Source organism: Hyla sarda, chromosome 9 (genome assembly GCF_029499605.1).
Source record: "Hyla sarda isolate aHylSar1 chromosome 9, aHylSar1.hap1, whole genome shotgun sequence".
In the NCBI taxonomy this organism is placed as follows: domain Eukaryota; kingdom Metazoa; phylum Chordata; class Amphibia; order Anura; family Hylidae; genus Hyla; species Hyla sarda.
Genome location: NC_079197.1, coordinates 108,414,210 through 108,442,199, shown reverse-complemented (window position 1 = coordinate 108,442,199; position 27,990 = coordinate 108,414,210).

The following is a 27,990-nucleotide window of genomic DNA, read 5'->3' as shown; positions in this document are numbered from 1 at the left end:
TTGTCCAAAGGACATCTTGGTAAGAAGCTGATTGGCTGTTGCCCATTCAAGTGCAAATACTGAGCATAAACCCCTTGTCTACACAGCGATATTGTAGGCGGCTTTCTGATTGGCCCACAAGAAATCAATAAGTTGACTGGTGGGCCTCCCCTCAAACAGTAATATCAGGTAAAAATCTCCTGCCGGCATTCTCCATTATTCCCAGCAGTACAGTAGGCAATGTTCTGATTGGTCCACACGAAATCCTAGAAATGACCGGATTGGTCACTACATTAGACCAATGACAAGTGGAAACTTATACGTCAAAAATTCAAATACAAATAAAAGCCCACAATGTTTTTCCATTGGTCGCTATTTCCACCATGTGCCTTGTACATCAACATGTAAATCTCCCCGGCTTTCCTGATACTACGTAGCGGCGGAGTGATTCTTTTTTAAACTGACCCTAGCAACCCGCAATTGGTCGCTCACACATCACGTGACCTGCATCACGAACATCACAACAAATGAGGTAACAACAATACAAAGATCTGATTGGTCGCACCTTTTATGAATGATTCAACTGGTCAGTCCCGATATAAGTATGTTTCCTTCATTATGAAATCTCAAAATAACCTCTCAGATGAAATTACAAAGTATGTGTGTGTTTTTTTTTTTTTATCTGTACGACACCGGTCCAAAGTGCCGCCCACCCTGACCCCCGTCCCCCGCAAAATTTTGGCACCTGGAATATATGTTATTTAAACCCGCACTATGATGTTTGTACACTTTATGCAATTTAGAAAGAGAGAACATACCCGCGAAACGTGTCTTGCACTTCCCTGTAACAGTTTCATATGTTAAATAAAAAACATTGTTACTTTTAACTCAGACTCGACTCTGCATGTGAATCAACCAAGGCAGCACCACTGCAGAATTCTTGTTTGAACTTGCCTGGCTCATTACCAACATCAAAGAGGAGACCAGTCATCCCTGTAGGCTGCAGCCCGTGATTCCACATTGGTACCCCGATTAAAGGGGTGATACACATGACACCAAGGTTCACATAAGGTGAGCATATTTCCTATTCAAGGGCTCTCAGGTCATTCAGACCACGGAATTACGTGAGGCGCAGTCCTCCATTTTTCTTTCCGTTTCTTATTCTCAATCCGAGCTAATGACATTGTCTGTCTAACCCATCTAGCTAAAGTTGCAGAAGAGACCAGAAGATCAGGTTTGGAGAATGAAATTAGCAATTGAGAAGAAAAGGGATTTCTGATGAGTTCAGTTCTTTGTTCATAAGATTTTAGACAGTGATCAACACAAAGTTTTCCTTGATGGGGGAAAGGTGGATAAAATATAGAAAGGAGGTTAGTTTTAGTACATCTATATATAGAAAACAAAACACCATGAGGAGAGAACTGTCTTCTGGATATATCTAGTGCTTTAAAATCTTATTCTCATTTAACCCCTTAAGGACTGATCCCTTTTTCACCTTAAGGACTTGGCCATTTTTTGCAAATCTGACCACTGTCACTTTAAACATTAATAACTCTGGAATGCTTTTAGTTATCATTCTGATTCCGAGATTGTTTTTTTGTGACATATTCTACTTTAACATAGTGGTAAAATTTTGTGGTAACTTGCATCCTTTCTTGGTGAAAAATCCCCAAATTTGATGAAAAATTTAAAAATTTTGCATTTTTCTAACTTTGAAGCTCTCTGCTTGTAAGGAAAATGAATATTCCCCCAAAAAAAAATTTCATTCACATATACAATATGTCTACTTTATGTTTGCATCATAAAATTGACATGTTTTTACTTTTGGAAGACACCAGAGGGCTTCAAAGTTCAGCAACAATTTTCCAATTTTTCACAAAATTTTGAAACTCGCTTTTTTTCAGGGACCAGTTCAGGTTTGAAGTGGATTTGAAGGGTCTTCATATTAGAAATACCCCAAAAATTACCCCATTATAAAAACTGCACCCCCCAAAGTATTCAAAACGACATTCAGTAAGCGTTTTAACCCTTTAAGGGTTTCACAGGAATAGCAGCAAAGTGAAGGAGAAAATTCACAATCTTCATTTTTTACACTCGCATGTTCTTGTAGACCCAATTTTTGAATTTTTGCAAGGGGTAAAAAGGAGAAAATTTTTATTTGTATTTGAAACCCAATTTCTCTCGAGTAAGCACATACCTCATATGTCTATGTTAATTGTTCGTCGGGCGCAGTAGAGGGCTTAGAATGGAAGGAGCGACAAATGGTTTTTGGGGAGCATGTCACCTCTAGGAAGCCCCTATGGTGCCAGAACAGCAAAAAACCCCACATGGCATACCATTTTGGAAACTAGACCCCTCGGGGAACATAACAAGGGGTAAAGTGAACCTTAATACCCCACAGGTGATTCACGAATTTTGCATATGTAAAAAAAAAAAAAATGTTTTACCTAAAATGCTTGGTTTCCCAAAAGTTTTACATTTTTAAAAAAGGTAATAGCAGAAAATACACCCCAAAATTTGAAGCCCAATTTCTCCTGATTCAGAAAACATCCCATATGGGGGGGTGAAAAGTGCTCTGCTGGCGCAAAAGCAAATTTTGCTCTGGGGGCATGCCGCATTTAGGAAGCCCCTATGGTGCCAGAACAGCAAAAAAAAAAAACACATGGCATACTATTTTGGAAACTAGACCCCTTGGGGAATGTAACAAGGGGTTAAGTAAACCTTAATACCATACAGGCGTTTCACTACTTTTGCATATGTAAAAAAAAAACTTTTTTTTTTACCTAAAATGCTTCTTTTCCCAAAAATTGTACATTTTTAAAAAGGGCAAAAGCAGAAAATACCCCCCAAAATTTGTAACACAATTTCTCCCGAGTACGGCGATACCCCATATGTGACCCTAAACTGTTACCTTGAAATACGACAGGGCTCCAAAGTGAGAGCACCATGCACATTTGAGGCCTAAATTAGGGATTGCATAGGGGTGGACATAGGGGAATTCTACTCCAGTGATTCCCAAACAGGGTACCTCCAGCTGTTGTAAAACTCCCAGCATGCCTGGACAGTCAGTGGCTGTCTGGTAATACTGGAAGTAGTTGTTTTGCAACAGCTGGAGGCTCCGTTTTGGAAACCGTGGCGTACCAGATGTTTTTCATTTTTATTGGGGAGGGGGGCTGTGTAGGGGTATGTGTATATGTAGTGTTTTTTACTTTTTATTTTTTGTTAGTGTAGTGTTTTTAGGGTACAGTCGCACGGGCGGGGGTTCACAGTAGTTTCTCGCTGACAGTTTGAGCTGCGGCAGAAAATTTGCCGCAGCTCAAACTTGCAGCCCGATACTTACTGTAAACCTCCGCCCATGTGAGTGTACCCTGTACATTCAGATGGGGGGGGGGGGGGCGAGAACATCCAGCTGTTGCAAAACTACAACTCCCAGCATGCGCTGACAGACTGTACATGCTGAGAGTTGTAGTTTTGCAACAGCTGTAGGCACACTGGTTATGTATCACTGAGTTTGTGACCTTACTCGGTGTTTCAAAACCAGTGTGCCTCCAGCTGTTGCAAAACTACAACTCCCAGCATGTACGGTGCATGATGTAAGGTGACTTCTGGGAGTTGTAGTTTGCAACAGCTGGAGGCACACCGTTCGTGAAACACTGAGTTAGGTAAAAAAAAACTGAGTTTCACAACCAGTGTGCCTTCAGCTGTTGCAAAACTACAACTCTCAGCAGTCACCGACAGCCAAAGGGCATGCTGGGAGTTGTAGTTATGCAACCAGCAGATGCACCACTACAACTCCCAGCATGCACTTTAGCTGTTTGTGCAAGCTGGGAGTTGTAGTTATACAACAGCTGAAGGTACACTTTTCCATAGAAAAAATGTGCCCCCAGCTGTTGCAAAACCATAAGTTTTACGCTCTAACTATTCACAGCATGCCCATAAAGGAATGCTGGGAGTTGTGGTGGTCTGCCTCCTGCTGTTGCATAACTACAGCCCATAAAGGAATGCTGGGAGTTGTGGTGGTCTGCCTCCTGCTGTTGCATAACTACAGCTCCCAGCATGCCCTTTTTGCATGCTGGGAGCTGTTGCTAAGCAACAGCAGGAGGCTGTCCCTCACCTCCTGCTGCTGCTCCGTCGCAGGACAGTCCCTCGCTGCCGCCGTCGCTCCTGGGGCCCCGATCCCAACAGGGATGCCGGGGATCGGGGTTCCCAGCACCCGGGGTCTTCTTCCCGCACCCGCTCACGTCCTCCGGAAGAGGGGCGGAGCGGGTGCGGGAGTGACACCCGCAGCAGGCGCCCTGATTGGTCGGCCGGTAAACCGGCCGACAAATCAGGGCGATTGTGATGGGGCACCAGGGCCACCTCACCCCTGCTGGCTCTGGCTGTTCGGGGCCATCAGAGACGGCCCCCATCAGCCAGTAATTCCGGGTCACCGGGTCACTGGAGACCCGATTGACCCGGAATCGCCGCAGATCGCTGGACTGAATTGTCCAGCGATCTGCGGCCATCGCCAACATGGGGGGGCATAATGACCCCCCTGGACGATATGCCGGGATGCCTGCTGAATGATTTCAGCAGGCATCCGGCTCCGGTCCCCAACCGGCTAGCGTCCTTAAGAGGTTAAAGGATTTAAGACATAATAAAACCATAAGTTTGAATGATAATGGTTTCAATGATAGAAGATCATTATCTTCCAAAAGGAGAAAATAAAGATAAAATGAAATTGACATCCCATGTAGATTGATATTTGGGTAAAGGCGGTCTCCTGAATTTTATACCTTTGAGTAACCTACAAATTAGTGGATGTTTACCTACGGGAATTGACTGATAAGGGGCATGGTAGAATGAGATGGCAGAATGGTTTATGTTGATAGTTCTATAGGCCTTACCTGAATCAAAAGAGGCGGATAGAAAATCTGAGTTATAGGTGCATGTATGGGAACCAGATCCCATTGAATGCACCAATCAGACCAAATTTTCCAGGCTGAACTGAAAGCAGATCTTGTGCCCGGGGCCCAAGCGTCCGAGAGAATATCTCTAGTTGATTGCGAAATTTCAGGATCTGATCCTGTTGTCCCGAAACAAGCCAGGCTATCAGGAAGAGAACTCCAGAATTTACAAGAGGATGTTGAGTCCCTGCAGGATCTTGAAGGATGAATTGATGAGATGGTAATATTTAAGGAAAGTCGATAATCATTCCTAATATTTGAGGGAACCATGATTGGGTCGGCCAACCCGGCGTTATTAATAGTGTTGCTCACGAATATTCGCAATTCGAATTTTATTCGCGAATATCGCATATTTGCGGATTCGCGAATATTCGCGAATATAGCGCTATATATTCGTAATTACGAATATTCGTTTTTTTTTTTTTCACAGTACACATCACAGTACTCATCCCTCTCTGCTTCCAGCTTGTGTGGTGTAAAGAAGGCTCTAATACTACTGTGTGAGACTGGTGTGCGAATATTCGCATATCGAAACTTTGCATATGATAATTTTCGCATATGCGAAGTTTTGCATATGTTAATTTTTGTATATACAAATTTTCGCATATGGTAATTTTCGCACGTGCGAATATTCGCATAAGCGAAAATAAAACGAGAATATTATGAATATGCGAATATTCGCGAATATGACGAATATTCGTCCATATATTCGCGAATATTCGCGAATTCGAATATGGCCTATGCCGCTCAACACTAGTTATTAATACCACTGTCGATCTCTGGGCTGTTATAAGATATAGGAGTCTTGGAATCAGAAAAAAAACGAGGAAAGGCATATAGAGTCTCTGGAGGCCAAATTTAGACTATACTATACATCTATGGCCTCTGCATCTGGTCGCCAACTGAAAAATCGAGGAATCTGTCAATTCAAATGGGAGGCAAACAAACCCAGATGAAGAGGACTCAAAGTGAATTGATTTGTTGAAAAACTAAGGGGTCTAGTCTCCAATCGCTTTAATCGAATAGAAAGCGGGAATTCCAATCTGCTACAGAGTTGGAGTGTCATGGAAGATATTCCGCTTTCAGGACAATATCCCTGTCCAAGCAGAAATGCCAAAATTCCTATTTGATATTGGCTAATAACTCCGGTTTGGTACCACCTAAGCGATTGATGTATTGCACTGCTGAAATGTTGACCAAGCATAATAGGATGCAACAGTGACATCTGTCCTTTGCGAAACTCTTGAGGGCAAAGGAACCAGCTAGGAGCTTCAAGCAATTGATATGAAGAACAGATTTTTCTTTGGACCATTTGCCTCCTGTGAAAAGATGGACGCATCAGGCACCCCAACCCAGATGATTAATTCAAACAAATCTTGAATGGAGTTGGGCTTTTCTGTTCCAGGCTTGAACATGTTCCAGCCACCATAAGAGTTCTTCCTTGGTATTGGAAGTAAGAGTTATTTAGTCTGAGTAACCCAATCCTTTTCTCAGATGATGGTCTTTCATATGCTGAAGGGCCCTGTAGTGTAAACGAGCTGGAAAAATTGCTTGAATAGGGGCTGAGAGGAGGCCTACTATTTGAGCAATGGAACAAAGAGATATTAGTTGTTTGTTTAGTATAGAATAAATTTCTTTCCTGATGGTTTTCAACCTCCTGGGTGGAAGACTGAGAAGAGCAGAAGATGTGTTGATTAGGAATCCTGAGAATTCTAAGGGTGGGTTCACACTACGTTTGTAGTGTACAGGTGCTTGATCCGGTTGGGACCCCAGACGGATCAGGCCCAAACCCCATTCATTTCAATGAGCCGACCGGAGTCAATCGCTGACTCCGGTTGGCTAATTTTTGCCCCGTATACGGTTTTCTGATCAGACCTAAAACCGTGGTATACGTAGTAAGGTGCATTTAGTGGGTGCAATCAGTCATAGGGAACACGGTCCTGGGTCCAATGAGGTAGGTACAAGAAGGTTGACTGCAGCACACCAGCGTATTTAATAAGAGATGTAGCTTTATTCCATGAATACAGTGATTTCTGATGTCTCACACCACCATTGTCAAGTCCCCAAGTCCAGACTTGACAATGATGGTGTATTAATGGAATAAAGCTACATCTCAAATTGAATAGGGTGGAGTGCTGCAGTCAACCTTCTTGTACCTAGAATATATATATAGATGCAAATCATAAAATGTTGCAGTTATACCTTTTTTTTATTGGACTAACAGAATTTTGTAGAGACAAGCTTTTGGGATTCCCCCCTTCATCAAGTCCAAAGCAAATCCAAGCTCACAAGCAGAATAGGCAGGTTACATCTCACAAATATGCAGGGGTTAAGACAATAGATGTGGAGAATTCACATTAAGATGGGCCATAAATTGTCCTGCTACAGGAACAATTTATGGCCAATCTTAGTGTGAATTCTCCTCTACTTTCTATTTTCATCTATGTAACCTGTGTCTTCTGTTCTGCTCATGAGCTTAGATTTGCTTTGGACTTGATAAAGGGAGGAATCCCGAAAGCTTGTCTCTACAAACTCACCGGACTAATACGGCTACTCAAATTTAATATATATATATATATATATATATATATATATATATATATATATATATATATATGTCTGTATCCCAATAAAGAATGGAGCTACAACAATCTCCAAAAACTTGCCAAATTTTATTATACATAATAGAAAAGATAAAAACATGAGGTATAACTCACAAAGACACACCAATAAAAACTTTTAGTGGGCTACAGAACATATGTAAATGCAAGTGCCAGTAATATAATATTGCACATAGACCATAGAAATAATTATTATAAACCTCGGACCAAATGTTATCTCTGAGGGAAACAACCTCCCGTCTAATAGTACCTTGCCCGAAGTTTAAGATGCAGTGTGTGCATAGGCGATGCACATAGCACACTGATGTTTATAATACTCAATTAGTGTTGAGCGGCATAGGCCATATTCGAATTCGCGAATATTCGCGAATATATGGACGAATATTCGTCATATATTTGCTAAATTCGCATATTCATAATATTTGCATTTTATTTTCGCGTATGCGAAAATTAGCATATGCTAATTTTCGCATGAGCAAAAATTTGCACGCCAGTCTCACACAGTAGTATTAGAGCCTTCTTTACACCACACAAGCTGGAAGCAGAGAGGGGGGATCACTGTGATGTGTACTGTGATAAAAAAAAAAAAAAAAACAATATTCGTAATTACGAATATATAGTGCTATATTCACGAATTCGCGAATATGCGATATTCGCAAATAAAATTCGCATTGCGAATATTCACGAGCAACACTATACTCAATCATATGCACTCACCCATAATGTAAAGATGTCTGTACGCCACCAAACCCCTACAGCCACTATTTCGTTCCTTCCTCAGGGTGCTTGAGTATTATAAACATCAGTGTGGTATGTGCATTGCCTATGCACACACTGTGTCTTAAACTTCGAGCAAGGTACTATTAGTCGAGAGGTTGTTTACCTCAGAGATAACAGGCAATTTGAATATGCAATTAACCAGAAATGAAAAAAATTAAAATAAATAAATATATATATATATATATATATATATAAGGAAAAGGATTAAGTAAGCAGAACACTGTATATACAGTGAAGTTTATAGGTGTGAGGTACTTATCTTGTTGAGGGAGCAGCAAGAAAAAGGAAGTAATTCACCTGTCACCTCTTTATATACCTTCTGTAAGATGTGCTGCTGATCGGTTATCTGTGATACCTAATTTACATATGGCAGTTTGTCAAAAACATATTTCTTTTTAACTGTTTGTATTATTAACCCTTAAGTTGCTGCTATTTGGAGTAGTAAAAAAAGAATACCATAATGCAAGCCTCCTCGTTATAAAATCTGAATTTTGCTTGTAAAATTCCCCTACGGTGACTTAGAAATTGTAAATAAAATATTAATTTAATTTAAAATACAAATAAGCCCCTACCCCAATAAATATTAAAATCCCCCCCCTTTTCTATTTTTAAATTAAAAAAAAAACTCCAAAAACATATTTGGTATCACAGCGTGCGGAAATTTCCAAACAATTATAAATGTTTGTAATCTGTGAGGTGAATGGTGTAAATATAAAAAAGAAAAGATTTAAAATTTCTGGATTTTGGTCACGTCCCATGCCATAAAAGTGTTATTTTATCAATCAAGCAAAGAGCACATAGATCAATGTGGTTCTATGGAACCACATTGATCTGTATGCAGAATCTAATGATCCTAAAAATCTACTAAGGGTGCTAAAATTGTAAAAAAAATAAAATAAAATAAAAAGTTGAATAAAAAGTTTAAAGAAACACCCATTAACCCCTTCCTTATTAAAAGTTTGAATCACCCCCCTTTTCCCAAATTCCATATAAAAAATATGTGCATAAATGTCCAAACTATAAAAATAGCGATCAAAAGGTCCCATCAAAACAAACATGGTCCTGATAAAAACTTCAGATCACGGCGCAAAAAATGAGCCCTCATACCGCCCCATATGTGGAAAAGTAAAAAAGTTATAGGGGTCAGAAGATGACAATTTTACACATACTAACTTTGGTGCATGTAGTTATAATTTTGTTTAAAGGGGTACTCCGGCACTTAGACATAGGCTTGCATTGAGGGGGCGGAGCGTGACATCACACGGGGTGGAGCCTTGACGTCACAACGCTCCTGCCCCGTGATCAACAGTAATCAGACCCGGAGCGAACACGCTCCGGGGACTGATTTTAACGGGGTGCTGTGTGCAAGATCACGGGGGTCCCCAGCGGCGTGACCCTCGCGATCAGGCATCTTATCTTTGGATAGGAGATTAGATGTCTAAGGGCTGGAGTACCCCTTTAAGTAGTAAAATAAAACCTATATAAATTAGGTATCCTTGTAATCGTATGGACCTACAATATAAAGATATGGTGTGATTTTTACTAAAAAGTGCACTGCATAGAAACGGAAGCCACCAAAATGTACAAAATGGCTTTTTTTTTTTTTTTTCAATTTTGCCTCACAAATATTTTTTTTCTGGTTTCAGCGTAAATTTTGCGATGTCATTATAAAGTACTTGGACTTCGATACAAATAAAGTATTTTCCTTTGCTAGGTCAATTAATAAATGTCCCCATTGAAAAAACAGGAACATACATCAGAGAACCGATTTTTGTACCACCGAGTCCAGCAGCTTGGAGGATAAAGGAAAAAAGAAAGGGAACAGTACAGAAAAACCCCAACAATCTGTGAATAGTGATGTAAGTGCTGCCCCTTTAGGCAAAAGACGAGAAGAGGGAGGACAAGGACTGGGAGAAAAAAGTCTGAGACAAAAACACAAAGCAGTGTCTTGGAAAATGTAAAGTCTGTATTGGACTTACCGAGTGACAGGAATCATAAATCTGTATGAAATAGATGAAGCAACTAAGTCTATTCTTTCTATGGGCTTGAATTCTTGTTTAGTGGAGGAATTCAATCAAGTGGCGTTTGAAATAGATTTATTCCAGGCTATATGGAAAATAGCCTTAAAAAGGTTTTTCTGCAATAAAGGTGATAATAAACAAATGAGATTAGAGGGTGAAACCCCAGTGAGCATTGGCCCGTTAGATTTCAGTGTTCTTAGTGAGGCCCTCCAGGTCAAATTAGACTGTTTATATACATTAATGGATTTGTTACAAAGTATTGCATATGATAGCTTGACCGCAACAGAAGTCCTGGAATTTACGGGAGGCACACAATCTACATTTTGCCCCCAAATCACGGCTGGCAGCGGACTCGATCTCTTCCAGAAAAAAATTCTGGAGGGGTCAAGGCACTGCGCCATCCTAAGGACCCTGACAACATCTCGAGGGAGGAAAAAGTGGCCTTGTAGAGACTGAAAAAAATGTGAAAATAAACTTATAAAAAAATTGGATAAAGGAGGGAATATAGTTCTTATGAGTAAAGATTACTATATAAAAGAGGCAAATCGCCAATTGAGTAATCCCCTCCATTATAAAAAATTGTCTAATAATCCCATTGTGGTTAAAAAAAAGTAGACTTCAGTCTCTCCTAAGAGTCCACTTTGAAAAAGGTGTTATATCTAAAAAGTTAGCAGAAAGACTCCTCCCAAAAGAACCTAGAGAAGCGGTGTGTTATTTCCTCCCTAAAGTTCATAAAACATTGGAGTCCCCACCTGGGAGACCTATCGTCTCTGGGGTGGGGACTCTAACGGAGTAGATATCACAATATATCGACTGGTTGTTGCATCCTTTACTCACAGAGATTCCAGCCCTTGGAAAAGACTCTAACGCTTTTCTCGAGTCACTCAAGGGTCTCCCGGTACCAGAGAATTGTATCCTTGTGTCAATCGACATTGAAAGTCTCTATACAAGTATATTACAAGCAAAAAGTATAGAGGTCATCAGGGGTTTTCTCGAGAGATCCAGGAAAAGCGAAAACTATATTGATTTCATTTGCGAGTCATTGAAATTTATCCTCTCTAGTAACTCATTCAAATTTGGCAACGACTGTTATACCCAAATAAGTGGGGTGGCATGGGGACCCCAGTGGCTTGTACTCCTGTAAAACCTGTATGTTGCGGGATTTGAGAAAAATTAAATTTTTTCGGATAACAATAATTATCTTAATTTATAGATGTAAAAGTAGGCATTATTAATGGAGAGGTAATCACTAAGGATTACCGTAAACCAACGGCCTGCAGCTCTTTCCTGCACTAGGGAAGCTACCATCGGAACACATTAAGAGGGCTGTCCCGTATGGACAGTTCCTCAGACTAAAGAGAATTAATAGCAGAGATGTAGACTTCCAAGTGCAAGCAAGAGAGTTGTATGCACGGTTAATTCAGCAAGGTGATCCCACCAATGTATTAGATGAAGCATTAAAAAGAGCTAATGGTATTCAACGAGGGACTCTTTTGAGAGGAAAGAGACTTTTGAATGAACCAGATAAACGTAATAAATATAAACAAAGGTTCTCTTTTTCATTTTCATATAGCCCAGTAGCCCAAAAGATAAAAAATGCCATTAATGATAACTGGTCCATTTTGCAGAATGATCTCGATTTGAGAGAATTTACGGTTAACAGACCCCTGGTCACCTTTAAAAAGTGCAGGAACTTTAAAAACATATTTTTTACACATGCTCTGATCTGTAGGGCCAGAGTCTGCACCTTTCAAGAGACTTCAACTTGTAAGGGCCCCCCTCTTTTCTTCTGTTTTACCTATTGATACAGTTGGAGTACTATAGGTGTTTGCTGATATGGGAAGCTGTTCGCACTTTGTGAAGACTTAATAGTCACCTGGATTTATTATCAACAGTGCCGATCGCTGTGTCTCATCTCTGCTCATTATAAAGTAAAATTGGTGGCGCAAAAAAAAAAAGCCCTCATATGGGTCTGAATGTGCAAAATTGAAGGGGTTAATACACACACACATATCTAGACAGGATTTAATTGCCACACATCACGCTAGTGGTATTACATGATGTCAGGCTGTGATGAACTCTGGATAGGCACTGGGGTAGACTATTACAAGCTCTGGACAGGATAATGGGAACCAGGTGAATCATAGACTGCGGTGCTGAGTTCATTTGAAATATAGAATCCAATACAAGTCCAAAATACAAGAAGACTGATCTATATAGTGCTCACCAGTTGTAGTTCGGCATAAATAACTGTACTTTATTCAAGCTTCAGTAGTCACATAAGAACGATTCACCTGGTTCAGTAAGGAAGAGAAAGCTGCCAAAACCACAAGCAGGAGCGTAGCTTAGGAACGACATAGTGTGATGCTTCATTTGGTTCATTTTTACCTTAATGACCAGGCCCCATTTTTCAAATCTGACCTGTGTCTCTTTAAGGGTGCGTTCCCACCTGGCGTATATGCAGCGTATTTCAAGCTGCGCAAAATTTGCTTCAGCAGCGGGAAATACGCTGTGTATCCCTCGCTCATTATACACACAGGGCTTTCCGGCGGCAGCCCTATGTGTGTAGTGAGTTTTGGAGGCGGGGCCGTGTGCCGGCGTGACTGTGATGCGTGGTCCGCCTGCAAAACTCACTGCACGCACAAGGCTGCCGCCGGAAAGCCCTGTGTGTATAGTTAGTAATACGCAGCGTATTTTTTGCTGCTGCCGCAAATTTTGCGCACCGTGAAATAATGCTATGTATACGCCAGGTGGGAACGCACCCTATGTGATAGTAATTTTGAAATGTTTTTTCTAAGCATTTTGTACTTTAAATTAGTGGCACATCTTTGTTGCTACAGGCAGCTTTTTTTTGTGAAAAACTCCAAAATATTGCGACATTTTCTAAATTTTTTAATGGCATTTACAGTACGGTAAAAATAATGTTGTCTTCATTCTGTCGGGCGTTATGATTATGGCATTTATTATGATTATGCAATACCCAATTTGGACAGCTTGTTTTTCCTTTTCACATACATTTTTTTTTTTTTGTATAGCGAAGTTCCGACAGCCATAACTTTATTTTCCGTCCGATTGCATTGTGTGAGGGCTTATTTTTTATGATGCATTACTAAGTCAGAAAAATGCATTATATGTATGGCAAAATATGTAATTGTGCAATTTTGTGGGGCAAAATTTTTTCAATGTTCCCAATACGGTAAAACTGAAATGATTACTTCAGTCTATGGGTCGTTATGATTCCATTGATACCAAACTTGGATGTTTTTTGTTTTGTTTCATTGACTTAAAAAAATTGAAAATGAAAAAACAAATACCATATTCTGACCCCTTTTACTTTTTTATTTTTTCATCTTCGGAGCTTTGTTAGAGTTTATTATTTGCGCCATGAGTTGTAGTTTTTAATGGTACCAGTGCAGTTCTGGCTTTTTGATCCCCTTTTTATTTCTTTTTTTCTTGTGATGTGATGTGACCATAAATCGTAAATTTTGATTTTTTTTACGTTTATTCAGTTCACCGCGTGGGATAATAAACGTTTTATTTTCAAAGATCGGACATTTATGCAGATGGTGATTCCAGATATGTAGTGTTGTTTTGTTTTTGTTTATTTTATTACAATTTTATTTTTCGTTAATGGGAAATGCTGATGATTTATATTGGGGGAGGGGGGTTATATATTTTTTAAATCTTTTTTTTTTCCCTTGCTGGTAAGCAAATAGAGGCAGGACCTAATGCATTTTTTACTTTTTAAACGCCTTAGGGACATGCAACATAAATGTACACTGCCGCAGCGAGTAAGTTCACAGACAGCACTGTACATTTACAGTGCCTATGACTCCCCAGCTGTTGCAAAACAACAAACTCAAGCATGTCCTCATTGTCATGGCATACTGGAAGTTGTAGTTGTGGTAGCCCTTGGGGGATGTATGGTAGTGGTGGTATGGTAACGGTATATGAGGGGTTAATATTAACCCTGTCACTCGTGACGCCAGGGTGAGGGCTGGTATTATTGAGGTATAGCTTCGGCCTATCGCAGCCCTTCCCAGAAGCAACAGGCGTATGCAAATAATGACTGAAGGTCCACATTGGAGTTAAACTTGAACTGAAGTAAACTTTACTTTACTTGCGGTACATTCAGAATACAGTAACAGTGTCTGTAATACATTTGTATAGACTTCACTGATTGACAGTTGCTGTGGACCTTGCGTCTTTTGCAGGTTAATAGAATCAAGGTAATTGGTGCGTGGATCCATCCGGATTTAGGGGTAGATTAGGTCCGGTAGTCACGTAGAGTGTTTGCGGATTGATACACTCTATAACTATAATTGTTCAGCCTTTGCCGCAAGGCTCAGGCCTAACTCACTGTGATTACTGCTGTACAGGTCTTCTCTCATCAAGAGCACAGGAGCAAGAGAGCTAAAATGGCTGTCGCGTCCCTTATATTGACAGGGGGCGGAGCCTAATTTGATAGGTCCAAGGTCAGCTGTCACTCACCGTCACACAGGCTTCTGGGTGATCATCTGACTTCCTATACACATAGTAAAACCAAAGCGAGGCTAGAAATACCAAAGTGAGGCCTGGAACGCATCCAGAGTGAGGCTTGGAACACATCACATGACCCGAAGGCCCTGCTATGCCATAGAAACAAGTAATTAACCATTTCTTTACATATATTATGCTATTTACATTAACCTATGCATAAATTACTAATTATATACTAGAATAGAGGCGACTAGGGGTAGATTGGATTAATAGGAATCCCTACGTCCTAGGGACTCTGGCTATGGGGACCCATAAATAAACAGGTACCGTATAGAATGCGGTACTGGGACACCACATAGTTTTGCTAATGCCAGGAAGTCAAAGGTAGGGGACTGCTTTGTTAGGGGAAAAACTACAACCCTCACTGTACAAGTCCCCACTATCAGGGCATGCTGGGACTTGGAGTTTTGCTAATGATAGTGGGTGGAGGAGGTGGTGGAGAGATGTGCGGCGGGGCTACATGAGCAGCAGAGAGATGTGGGCAATGTAAGCGGAGGGAGAAGTGTAGAGGGAGATGTGTGGTGTGGGGGCGACAGGGAGATGTGCGGCTGGCTGATGTGAGTGGCGGGAATTTAGTGGTGCAGGTGGTAGGGAGCATATTCCTTCTTTCTGCGCTCCACAGTCCGTCAGTGGAGGTGAGATGCTACTCTTCCACACTCCGTGCCAAGCCTGAAAGTCTGAAATCTTCTGAGACTGCTGCTAGGCATGGAGAGTGGGGCAACAGAGAGGCTGACAACTGACAATTGCATCTGGTGTGCCTAAGAACCGTATGCCACCACGTAACCTTAAAGATACCGTTGTCTTTACGTAGCGGTAGCAATGATTAAAAAAAACACAGAGGCAGCCTGAGATCTGGGGCAATGGGCCTTACATTGGTAGCCCCCCCTGGCAGTTTCACATGTAACATAGTTACATAGTTCAAGGTTGAAAAAAGACCGGAGTCCATCAAGTTCTACCTATAACCCTAATGAGTCCCTACTGAGTTGATCTAGAGGAATCTGGCAGAGAATTCCACAGTCTCACTGCTCTTACAGTAAAGAACTCCAGTCTGTGCTGGTGTAGAAACCTACTTTCCTCTAAATGTAGAGGATGCCCCCTTGTTATAGATACAGTCCTGGGTATAAATAGATCATGGGAGAAATCTCTGTACTGCCCCCTGATATATTTTTACATAGTTATTAGGTCTCCCTTAACCTTCTTTTTTCTAAACTAAATAACCCTAATTCTGATAATCTTTCTGGCTACTGTAGTCCTCCCATTCCCCGTATAACCTTGGTTGCCCGTCTTTGAACCCTCTCCAGCTCCACTATATCTTTCTTGTACACTGGTGCCCAGTACTATACACAGTATTCTATGTGTGGTCTGACTAGTGATTTGTACAGTGGTAGAATTATTTCCTTATCGTTGGCATCTGTGCCCCTATTGATGCACCCCATGATTTTATTTGCCTTGGCCGCAGCTGCCCGACATTGGTCACTACAGCTAAATTTACTGTTAACTAAAGTCCTTTCACATCATTCGTCCCAAGTGTGCTCCCGTTTAATACATAATCCGAGCCAGAATTTTTCCTCCCCATGTGCATTACCTTAGCTGCCACTTCTCAGCCCAAACCTCCAACTTATCCAGATCCAGATTGTAACAGTGCTCTATAGTGTTTACCGCTTTACAGAGTTTAGTATCATCTGCAAAGATTGCTACTTTACTATTCAACCCCTCTACAAGGTCGTTAATGAATATATTAAATAGGACAGGACCCAAGACTGACCCCTGTGGTACCACACTAGTAACAGTCACCCAATCAGAATAAGTACCATTAATAACTACCCTCTGTTTCCTATTGCTGAGCCAGTTACTTACCCACTTACACACATTCTCCCCCAGCCCAATCTTTCTCCTTTTATGCACCAATCTTTTATGTGGCACTGTATCAAATGCTTTGGAAAAATCCAGATGTACAACATTCAGCGATTGCCCCTGGTTAAGTCTGGAGCTCACCTCCTCATAAAAGCTGATCAGGTTAGTTTGACAGGACCGATCCCTCATAAAGCCATGCTGATATGGAGTCATTCATTTATTTTTATCAAGATATTCCAAAATAGCATCTCTTAGAAAACCCTCAAACAATTTACATAAAACAGAGGTTAAACTAACAGACCTATAATTCCCGGGGTCACCTTTTGTCCCCTTTTTAACCCCTTAAGGACCCATGAAGTACATGTGCGTCATGAGTCCACTCCCGTTCTATAACTCAGGGCCACGGCGTGGCCCCGCATCATAGCGGGTTGGGCCCAGCCTCTAACAACGCCCGTGGCCCGAGGCCAATAGCCTGCAGCACTGATCGCGGTGCCGCGCGCTATTAACCCTTTAGACGTGGCATTCAAAGTTGATCGCCACGTCTAAAGTGAAACTAAAACTTTGCCGGTTAGCTGAGGGAGCTGTTCGGGATCGCCGTGGCAAAATCACGGCATCCCGAACAGCTGTTAGACACGAGGAGGGTCTCCTACCTTGCCTCCTGGTGTCTGAATGCCGAATGACTGCTCAGTGCCTGAGATCCAGGTTTCCTATGAGAAACCATTGAACGATGTAAAAGATCAGTGTGTGCAGTGTTATAGCCCCCTATGGGAGCTATAACATTGCAAAAAAAAAAGTGAAGAAAAAAACCTTAAGGACCTGGCCATTTATTTGAACATCTGACCACTGTCACTTTAAACATTATTAAAGGTGTTATCCAGGAAAAAACTTTTTTTTATATATCAACTGGCTCCAGAAAGTTAAACAGATTTGTAAATTACTTCTATTAAAAAATCTTAATCCTTTCAGTACTTATGAGCTTCTAAAGTTTAGGTGGTTCTTTTCCGTCTAAGTAATCTCTGTTGACACGTGTCTCGGGAACCGCCCAGTTTAGAAGAGGTTTGCTATGGAAATTTGCTTCTAAACTGGGCGTTTCCCGAGACACGTGTCATCAGAGAGCACTTAGACAGAAAAGAACAACCTTAATTTCAGAAGCTCATAAGTACTGAAAGGATTAAGATTTTTTAATAGAAGTCATTTACAAATCTGTTTAACTTTCTGGAACCAGCTGATATATAAAAAAAAGTTTTTTCCTGGAATACCCCTTTAATTATGGGATGCTTTTACCTTTCATTCTGATTCCGAGATTGTTTTTTTCGTGACATATTCTAGTTTATGTTAGTGGTAAAATTTTGTCGATACTTTAATCATTTCTTGGTGAAAAATTCCAAAATTTGATGAAAAAATTGAAAATTTTGCATTTTTTTTTTACTTTGAAGCTCTCTGCTTATAAGGAAAATGGATATTTCAAATACATTTTATATTGATTCACATATATAATATGTCTACTTTATGTTTGCATCATAAAGTTGACATGTTTTTACTTTTGGAAGACACCAGAGGGCTTCAAAATTCAGCAGCAATTTTCCAATTTTTCACCAAATTTTTAAAATCGGAATTTTTCAGGGACCACTTCACTTTGGAAACTACACCCCTCACAGAATTTAATTAGGGGTGCAGTGAGTATTTACACCCCAGTGAGTATTTACACCCCATCTGTCAGACACCTGTGGGGCATAAATGCTCACTGTACCCCTTATTACATTACGTGAGGGGTGTAGTTTCCAAAATGGGGTCACATGTGGGGGGTCCATTGTTCTGGCACTATGGGGGCTTTGTAAACACACGTGGCCTTCAATTCCGGACAAATTTTCTCTTCAAAATCCCAATGGTGCTCCTTCTCTTCTGAGCATTGTAGTGCACCCGCAGAGCACTTTACATCCACATATGGGGTATGTTCTTACTCAGAAGAAATGGGATTACAAATTTTGGGGGGCTTTTTTCTGTTTTCCCTTGTAAAAATGAAAAATTTAGGGTAACACCAGCATTTTAGCAAAAAAAACTTTTCTTCTCATTTTCCCATCAAACTATTTTGTCAAAGACCTGTAGGGCGTAAATGCTCACTATACCCCTTGTTACGTTCCGTGAGGGGTGTACTTTCCAAAATGGGGTCACATATGGGTATTTATTTTTTTGTGTTTATGGCAGAACCGCTGTAAAATCAGCCACCCCTGTGCAAATCACCAATTTAGGCCTCAAATGTACATAGTGCGCTCTCACTCCTGAGCCTTGTTGTGCGTCCGCAGAAAATTTTACGCCCACATTTGGGGTATTTCCGTACTCAGGAGGAATTGCGTTACAAATTTTGGGGGTCTTTTTTTGCTTTTACTGCTTGTCAAAATAAAAAGTATGGGGCAAAACCAGCATGTTAGTTAAAAAAAAAAAAACATTTTTACACTAACAGGCTGGTGTAGACCCCAACTTTTCCTTTTCATAAGGGGTAAACAGAAAAAAGCCCCCCAACTTTGTAGTGCAATTTCTCCCGAGTTCGGAAATACCCCATATGTGACCCTAATCTGTTTCCTTGAAATACGACAGGGCTCTGAAGTGAGAGAGCGCCATGCGCATTTGAGGACTTCATGGGGATTGCATAGGGGTGGACATAGGGGTATTCTACGCCAGTGATTCCCAAACAGGGTGCTTCCAGCTGTTGCTAAACTCCCAGCATGCATGGACAGTCAGTGGCTGTCCAGAAATGCTGGCAGTTGGTGATTTGCAACAGCTGGAGGCTCCGTTTTGGAAACACTGCCGTACGATCCGTTTTTCATTTTTATTGGGGGGACAGTGTAAAGGGGTGTATATGTAGTGTTTTACTCTTTATTTTGTGTTAGTGTAGTGTAGTGTAGTGTTTTAAGAATACATTCACACTCGCTGGCTTTTACAGTGAGTTTACCGCAAGGAGTTTGTGCTGCGGCGAAAAATTTGCCGCAGCCCAAACTTGAAGCATAAAACTAACTGTAAACCTGCCTGTGTGAATGTACCCTGTACATTCACATGGGGGGGGGGGGACCTCCAGCTATTTCAAAACTACAACTCCCAGCATGTACAGACAGACCGTGCATGCTGGGAGTTGTACTTTTGCAACAGCTGGAGACACACTGGTTGGAAAACCTTCAGTTACCTAACTCAGTATTTTCCAACCAGTGTGCCTCCAGCTTTTGCAAAACTACAACTCCCAGCATGTACTGATCGCCGAAGGGCATGCTGGGAGTTGTAGTTATGCAACAGCTGGAGGTACACAACTACAACTCCCAGCATGCCGAGACAGCTGTTTGCTGTTTGGTCATGCTGTGATTTGCAGTTTTGCAATAGCTGGAGAGCTATAGTTTATAGAGACCACTGCACAGTGATCTACAAACTGTGGACCTCCAGATGTTGCAAAACTACAAATCCCAGCATGCTCAGACATCAAACTGCTATGTGGGCATGCTGGGAGTTGTAGTTTTGCAAGATCTGGAGAGCGACAGTATAGAGATCATTGTGCAGTGGTCTCAAACTGTAGCTCTCCAGCTGTTGCAAAACTACAAATCCCAGCATGCCTAAACAGCTCTCTGGGCATGCTGGGAGTTGGAGTTTTGCAACATCTGGAGGGCTACAGTTTTGAGACCACTCTATAGTGGTCTCAGACTGTAGCCCTCCAGATGTTGCTAAGCAACTCACTGGCTTCCGTATGACCCACGGATCTGCGTCGCCGTCCTCTTCTTCCGTCGATCGTCACCCGCTGCCGCCGTCGATCATCGCCCGCTGCCGTCGCCGATGGGTGAGTGGACTTCGGTGCCGGTCCTGTGTTGTTTCCCCGTTCTGCCCCGCCTATTGTGGGTGGACAGGATGGGGAAACCGAAAGTAAAGCCCACCGCCCCCGATCTGCTATTGGTCATCGCGTCTTGATGATCAATAGCAGGGATAGGAGGGGTGGCACCCCTGCCACCTCACTCCTATCGCTTCAGGGGAATCGTGGGTGTCTTGGACACCCGCGATCCCCCTTCTATTCCGTGTCATTGGGTCACCATAGACCTGAATCGGCGCAAATCGCAAGTGTGAATTCACTTGCGATTTGCGCTGATCGCCGACATGGGGGGCTCTGATGACCCCCCTGGGCATTTGCGCGGGGTGCCTGCTGATCCGGTTTAAGCACCAGAGAACCCCTTTAACTTCAGAAGCTCATAAGTACTGAAAGGATTAAGATTTTTTAATAGAAGTAATTTACAAATCTGTAGCAAAAATATTTACCCAAAACCTCAAGGAGAGTGTATGAATTTAAGATAATTAATAGAACAGACCGTGCTTCAATTAACAGTTGTGTTTATTACAATATCACATTAATAATAAAAATTGTGGTAATATTAAGAAGATCCCCTCACAGGGCCCTATGGGGGGATCTAAATGTACAATAAAAAATTTTATAAAATAATTACTGATGACACTAATGTTATAAAAAAAATGCATATACAATACAATAGGTCCGTTGCTGTTCGGACCAGCTGCCATCACCACCGGCAACATCCAATCTCCATATCTTTAGTCAGCGCTTGCCAGCTCAAAGCCTATAGACTTTCATTTGCTCTGCTGGAACTATTAATATTGCTTTATTCAGAGGATACCGCAACTCTGCCATACTTCTTATACTAGAGGACAATACTGTAACATTGTTTCTTATTAACTGCCATTGATTCTTATTGAGAAATAATCTTGATACTGATATTGATGAATTTGTATTATTCTATAGTGAACCATTTATTGTCAGATATATTTATATCTACGAAGTGAACGCACATTAGTGTCATCAGTAATTATTTTATAAAATTTTTTATTGTACATTTAGATCCCCCCATAGGGCCCTGTGAGGGGATCTTCTTAATATTACCACTATTTTTTATTATTAATGTGATATTGTAATAAACACAACTGTTAATTGAAGCACGGTCTGTTCTATTAATTATCTTAAATTCATACACTCTCCTTGAGGTTTTGGGTAAATATTTTTGCTACTGAATTCTTTCTTTATACACCTAGGGTATAGGTGCTCACCCAAATCTAACCTCGGACTAGTGTACTAATTGTGAGCTGCACTTACCTTTTTCTTTTCTATAATTTACAAATCTGTTTAACTTTCTGGAGCCAGTTGATGTATAAAAAAAAAACAAAGTTTTTTTTTCCTGGATAACCCCTTTAACTGCTCTTGAAACGATCTTATCTGAAACTGATCTAATCGAAATGAAGCTCCTGCCCATCTGACTATTCAGAGAAAAGTGCAGATAGTTAAATAGTAAAATCTCTATATATAGGGTAGAATGAAAATTCCCCAAAAATAAATATAGCAATGTAATCAGGGTACAAATTGTTATGAAAAAACAACAAATGTATTTTCTTCTATTGACCACAGGTCTTCTTTAAATAATTGTTTTCATTTTAAAATTGCTATATTTTGAAGTAGAACGGCAAACATTCAAACCTGTGGAAAATAGATAGAAAATAAATAAATGGCTGATCAAGAACAAAAAAAAAACAAACATTTCTTGTCTCTAATGACAATATATCACATACAGAAATAAGCTACATGTTTAAATGTCTGTACTAGTGACATCTAATTTCCGTGTTTAATGAATCATAACTGTAAACACATTTTCAGAATTGATTATAAAACTGTTGCAGAATAACATGAGGCAAATGGAAATAGAGACGTTCATTGTTGTGTTCATTAAAGGGGTACTCCGGCCTTGGATAGGGGATAAGATGTCTAGGACCGGAGAACCCCTTTCATAACAATTGTTACACAAATCAGCCATAGGTGGTAGGTAAATTGTTACTTGCATCATTATTAAAGTAAAGGTTCTGTTTCCTGTGTAAAGTTTATGAAATAACACATATACCCAGGAAGTGAATGCACTAACAGCATCAAGGCTGTAAGTGCCTCATACAATGTCAAGTTTGATCATATTGATTATTATAGTAATAATAGGGTAAACACTGAAAACGTAATTCTTGAAAATGCCGATTACAAACTATTGACTGGGCAATTATAAATAGCAACATATAGCAACAGGTTTTGTTTTTATCTCTGTAACAATGATTGAATCAGACCTAGATGTTTGTGACATGCATTCAGATTTCCCAAAACATGTCGCCCCATGTCGGCGATCGGCGCAAATCGCAAGTGAATTCACACTTGCAATTTGCGCCTATTCCGGGTTATACGGGTCTATAGTGACCCGGTGACCCGGAATATAAGTGGGATTGCGGTTGTCTAAGACACCTACGATCCCCCTGAAGGGATAGGAGTGAGGTGGCAGGGGTGCCACCCCTCCCATCCCTGCTATTGGTGGTCTAGAAGCGACCACCAATAGCGGATCGGGGGCGGGGGGGGGTAGACTTTTGTTTTTGCCGTCCTGCCCACCCACAATAGGCGGGGCAGAACAGGGAACCGAAGGGGACCGAACGTCGAAGATCCACTTACCCCTCCGGAGGCTGCGGGCGACGGTGATCGGCGGGCGGCATGTCATGCGGCAGAAGAGGACGGCTCACTGGATCCTACGGAAGCCGATAAGTTGATCTGGAGGGCTACAGTCTGAGACCACTATAAAGTGGTCTCTACACTGTAGCCCTCCAGATGTTGCAAAACTCCAACTCCCAGCATGCCCAGACAGCTGTTTGGGCATGCTGGAATATGTAGTTTTGCAACTGCTGGAGGGCTACAGTTTGAGACCACTATACAATGGTCTCTAAACTATATCCCTCCAGATCTTGCATAACTACAACTCCTAGCATGCCCACATAGCTGTTTGCTGTCTGGGCATGCTGAGATTTGTAGTTTTGCAACATCTGGAGGTCCACAGTTTGGAGATCACTGTGCACTGGTCTAGAAACTGTAGCCCTCCAGATACTGCAAAACTGCAAATCCCAGCATGCCCAAACAGCAAACAGCTGTCTCGGCATGCTGGGAGTTGCAGTTGTGTACCTCCAGCTGTTCCATAACTACATCTCCCAGCATGCCCTTCGGTGATCAGTACATGCTGGGAGTTGTAGTTTTGCAACAGCTGGAGGCACACTGGTTGGAAAATACTAAGTTAGGTAACAGAACCTAACTGAAGGTTTTCCAACCAGTGTGCCTCCAGCTGTTGCAAAAGTACAACTCCCAGCATGCACGGTCTGTCAGTGCATGCTGGTAGTTGTAGTTTTGAAACAGCTAGAGGTTTCCCCCCCCCCCCCATGTGAATGTACAGGGTACTACAGGTTTACTACAGGTTTACAGTAAATTTCCTGCTTCAAGTTTGGGCTGTGGCAAATGTTTCGCCGCAGCGCAAACTCCTAGCGGGAAACTCACCGTAACCTGCCAGTGCGAATGTACCCTAAAAACACTACACTACACTAACACAAAATAAAGGGTAAAACCCTACATATATACCCCCCTTACACTGTCCCTCCAATAAAAATGAAAAACGTATTGTATAGCAGTGTTTCCAAAACGGAGCCTCCAGCTGTTGCAAAACAACAACTCCCAGCATTTCTGGACAGCGACTGACTGTCCAGGCATGCTGGGAATTTAGCAACAGTTGGAGGCACCCTGTTTTGCAATCACTGGCGTAGAATACCCCTGTATCCACCCCTATGCAATCCCTAATTTAGTCCTCAAATGCTTCTTCCCTTCTGAGCCCTCTACTGCGCCCACCGAACACTAGACATACACATATGAGGTATTTCCTTACTCGAGAGAAAATGGGCTACAAATTTTGGGGGGCTTTTTCTCTTATAACCACTTGTAAAAAAAAAACTGGGTCTACAAGAACATGTGAGTGTAAAAAATGAAGATTTTGAATTTTCTCCTTCACTTTGCTGCTATTCCTGTGAAACACCTACAGGGTTAACACACTTACTGAATGCCATTTTGGATACTTTGAGGGGTGCAGTTTTTATAATTGGGTCATTTATGGGGTATTTCTAATATGAAGGCCCTTCAAATCCATTTCAAAACTGAACTGGTCCCTGAAAAATTCCGATTTTGAAAATTTTGTGAAAAATTTTAAAATTGCTGCTGAACTTTGAAGCCCTCTGATGTCTTCCAAAAGTAAAAACATGTCAACTTTATGATGCATACATAAAGTAGACATATTGTGTATGTGGATCAATGTATTATTTATTTGGAATATTCATTTTTCTTATAAGCAGAGAGCTTCAAAGTAAAAAAAAAATGCTAAATTTTAAATTTTTTCATCAAATTTTGAAATTTTTCACCAATTTTTCAACAAGTATTGACAAAATTTTACCACTAACATAAAGTAGATGTTACTCCGAGCGCTCCGGGTCCCTGCTCCTCCCCGGAGCGCTCGCAGCGTTCTCCTCTCTGCAGCGCCCCGGTCAGACCCGCCGACATTCACGATGGGGATGCGATTCGCATAGCGGGACGCGCCTGCTCGCGAATCGCATCCCAAGCCACTTACCCGTCCCGGTCCCCGGCTGTCACGTTCTGGCGTGCGCGGCTCCGCTCTCTAGGGCGCGCGCGCGCGCGCCAGCTCTCTGAGGTTTTAAGGGCCAGTGCACCAATGATTGGTGCCTGGCCCAATCAGTCTAATTAGCCTCCACCTGCTCCCTGCTTATTTAACCTCACTTCTCCTTTCCTTCCTTTCCGGATCTTGTTGCCTTGTGCCAGAGAAAGCGTTTAGTGTTGTCCAAAGCCTGTGTTCCAGATCTTCTGCTATCGTCATTGACTACAAACCTTGCCGCCTGCCCCGACCTTCTGCTACGTCTGACCTTGCCTCTGTCTAGTCCTTCTGTCCCACACCTTCTCAGCAATCAGCGAGGTTGAGCCGTTGCCGGTGGATAGGACCTGGTTGCTACCACCGCAGCAAGACCATCCCGCTTTGCGGCGGGCTCTGGTGAATACCAGTAGCAACCCTAGAACCGGTCCACTGACACGGTCCACGCCAATCCCTCGCTGACACAGAGGATCCACATCCAGCCTGCCGAATCCTAACAGTAGAATATGTCCTGAAAAAACTATCTCGGAATCAGAATGAAAGGTAAAAGCATCCCAGAGTTGAAGTGACAGTGGTGAGATGTTCAAAAAATGGCCGGGTCCTTAACCCCTTAACGACGAAGGAGGTAAATGTACGTCCTGGTGATGTGGTACTTAACGCACCAGGATGTACATTTACGTCCTAAGCATAACCGTGGGCATCGGAGCGATGCCCGGATCATGCGCGACAGGTCCCGGCTGTTGATCGCAGACAGGGACCCGACGGTAATGGCGGACACCCGCGATCCAGCGGATGTCGCCATTAACCCCTCAGATGCCGTGATCTGCAGCATTGCGGACACTACAATGGATGATAAGATCGCCCACAGCGCTGCCGCGGCGATCCAATCATCCTGCACGGCAGCCGGAGGTCCCCTCACCTGCCTCCACTGTCTACCGGGAGTCTTCTTCTCTTATCTGCCTTCCCGCAGACCAGAGCAGAAGATGACCGATAACCCTGATCAATGCTAAGTCCTATACATAGCACTGAATAGGATTAGCAATCGAATGATTGCTATAAATAGTCCCCTATGGGGACCATTAAAGTCTAAAAATAAAAGTAAAAAAATTAAGTAAAAAAATTTGAAAAACCCCCTCCCCCAATAAAAACATAAATTGTCCCATTTTCCCTATTTCACCCCCAAAAAGTGGTAAACAATATTTTATATACATATTTAGTATCGCCGCGTGCATAAATATCTGAACTATTAAAATAAAATGTTAATGATACCGTACGGTGAACAATGTGAACGTAAAAAAAAAAAGTCCAAAATAGCTGCTTTTTTATAACATTTTATTCCCAAAAAATTTATAAAAAATGTGTTAAAAGTTTTATATAAGCAAATATGATATCAATAAAAAGTAAAGATCATGGCGCAAAAAATGAGCGCTCATACCGCCGCTTATACGGAAAAATGAAAAAGTTATAGGTCTTCAAAATAGGGTAATTTTAAACGCACTAATTTGGTTAAAAAGTTTGTGATTTTTTTAAGCGCAACAGTAATAGAAAAGTATCTTATCATGAGTATCATTTTAATCGTATTGACCTGAAGAATAAATCACACATGTCATTTTTACCGTAAATTGTACAGCGTGAAAATGAAACCTTCCAAAATTAGCAAAATTGCGGTTTTCTTTTCAATTTTCCCACACAAATAGTATTTTTTTGGTTGCGCCATACATTTTATGGTACAGTGAGTGATGGCATTACAACAGACAACTGGTCGCGCAAAAAACAAGCCCTCATACTAGTCTGTGGATGAAAATATAAAAGAGTTATGATTTTTTGAAGGCGAGGAGGAAAAAAACGAAAATGTAAAAATAAAATTGTCTGCGTCCTTAAGGCCCAAATGGGCTACGTCCTTAAGGGGTTAAGGTATATTTGGGCTGGGTCCTTAAGAAGTTAAAGGGGTTATCTGGGATTAAAAAAATTATAAAATAAAACAAAGCTATTGTCTTCAAAAAAAGCGCCGCACCTATCCTCAGGCTGTGTGTGGTATTACAACTCAGTTTCATTCACCTCAATGTAACTGAGCTTGCAATAACACATACAGACTGAGGACAAGATTAGAGAGGTCTCATTTTTCTGATTCTAGCTAACCCCTTTAAATGTTTCAGGAAGATACCAGATAACAGGAAGGTCTATTAGTGGCATACCTAACCTTTTTTTGTGAGGTCTGGTGTGGTAAAAAATTGGAGAATCACTGGTAGAGAAGGATCTGGGTGTACTTGTAGATCATAGACTACAGAATAGCATGCAATGTAAATCAGCTGCTTCTAAGGCCAGTATGATATTATCATGTATCAAAAGAGGAATAGACTCCAGGGATAGGGACATAATACTACCCATTTATAAAGCATTGGTGCGGCCTCACCTGGAATATGCTGTCAAGTTTTGGGCACCAGTTCATAAAAGAGATTTCCTATAGCTGAAAAGAGTACAGAGATGTGCAACTAAACTAATAAGGGTCATTGAACATCTTAGCTAAAAGGAAATATTAAAAGAATTACATTTGTTTAGTCTTGAGAAGAGATGTTTAAGGAGGGATATGATCAACATAAATAAGTATATGAATGGCCCATACAAAAAATATGTGGGGAAAAACTGTATCAGGTAAAACCTCATCAAAAAACAAGGTGGCACTCCCTCTGTTTGGAGAAAAAAAGGTTAAAGGGGTACTCCA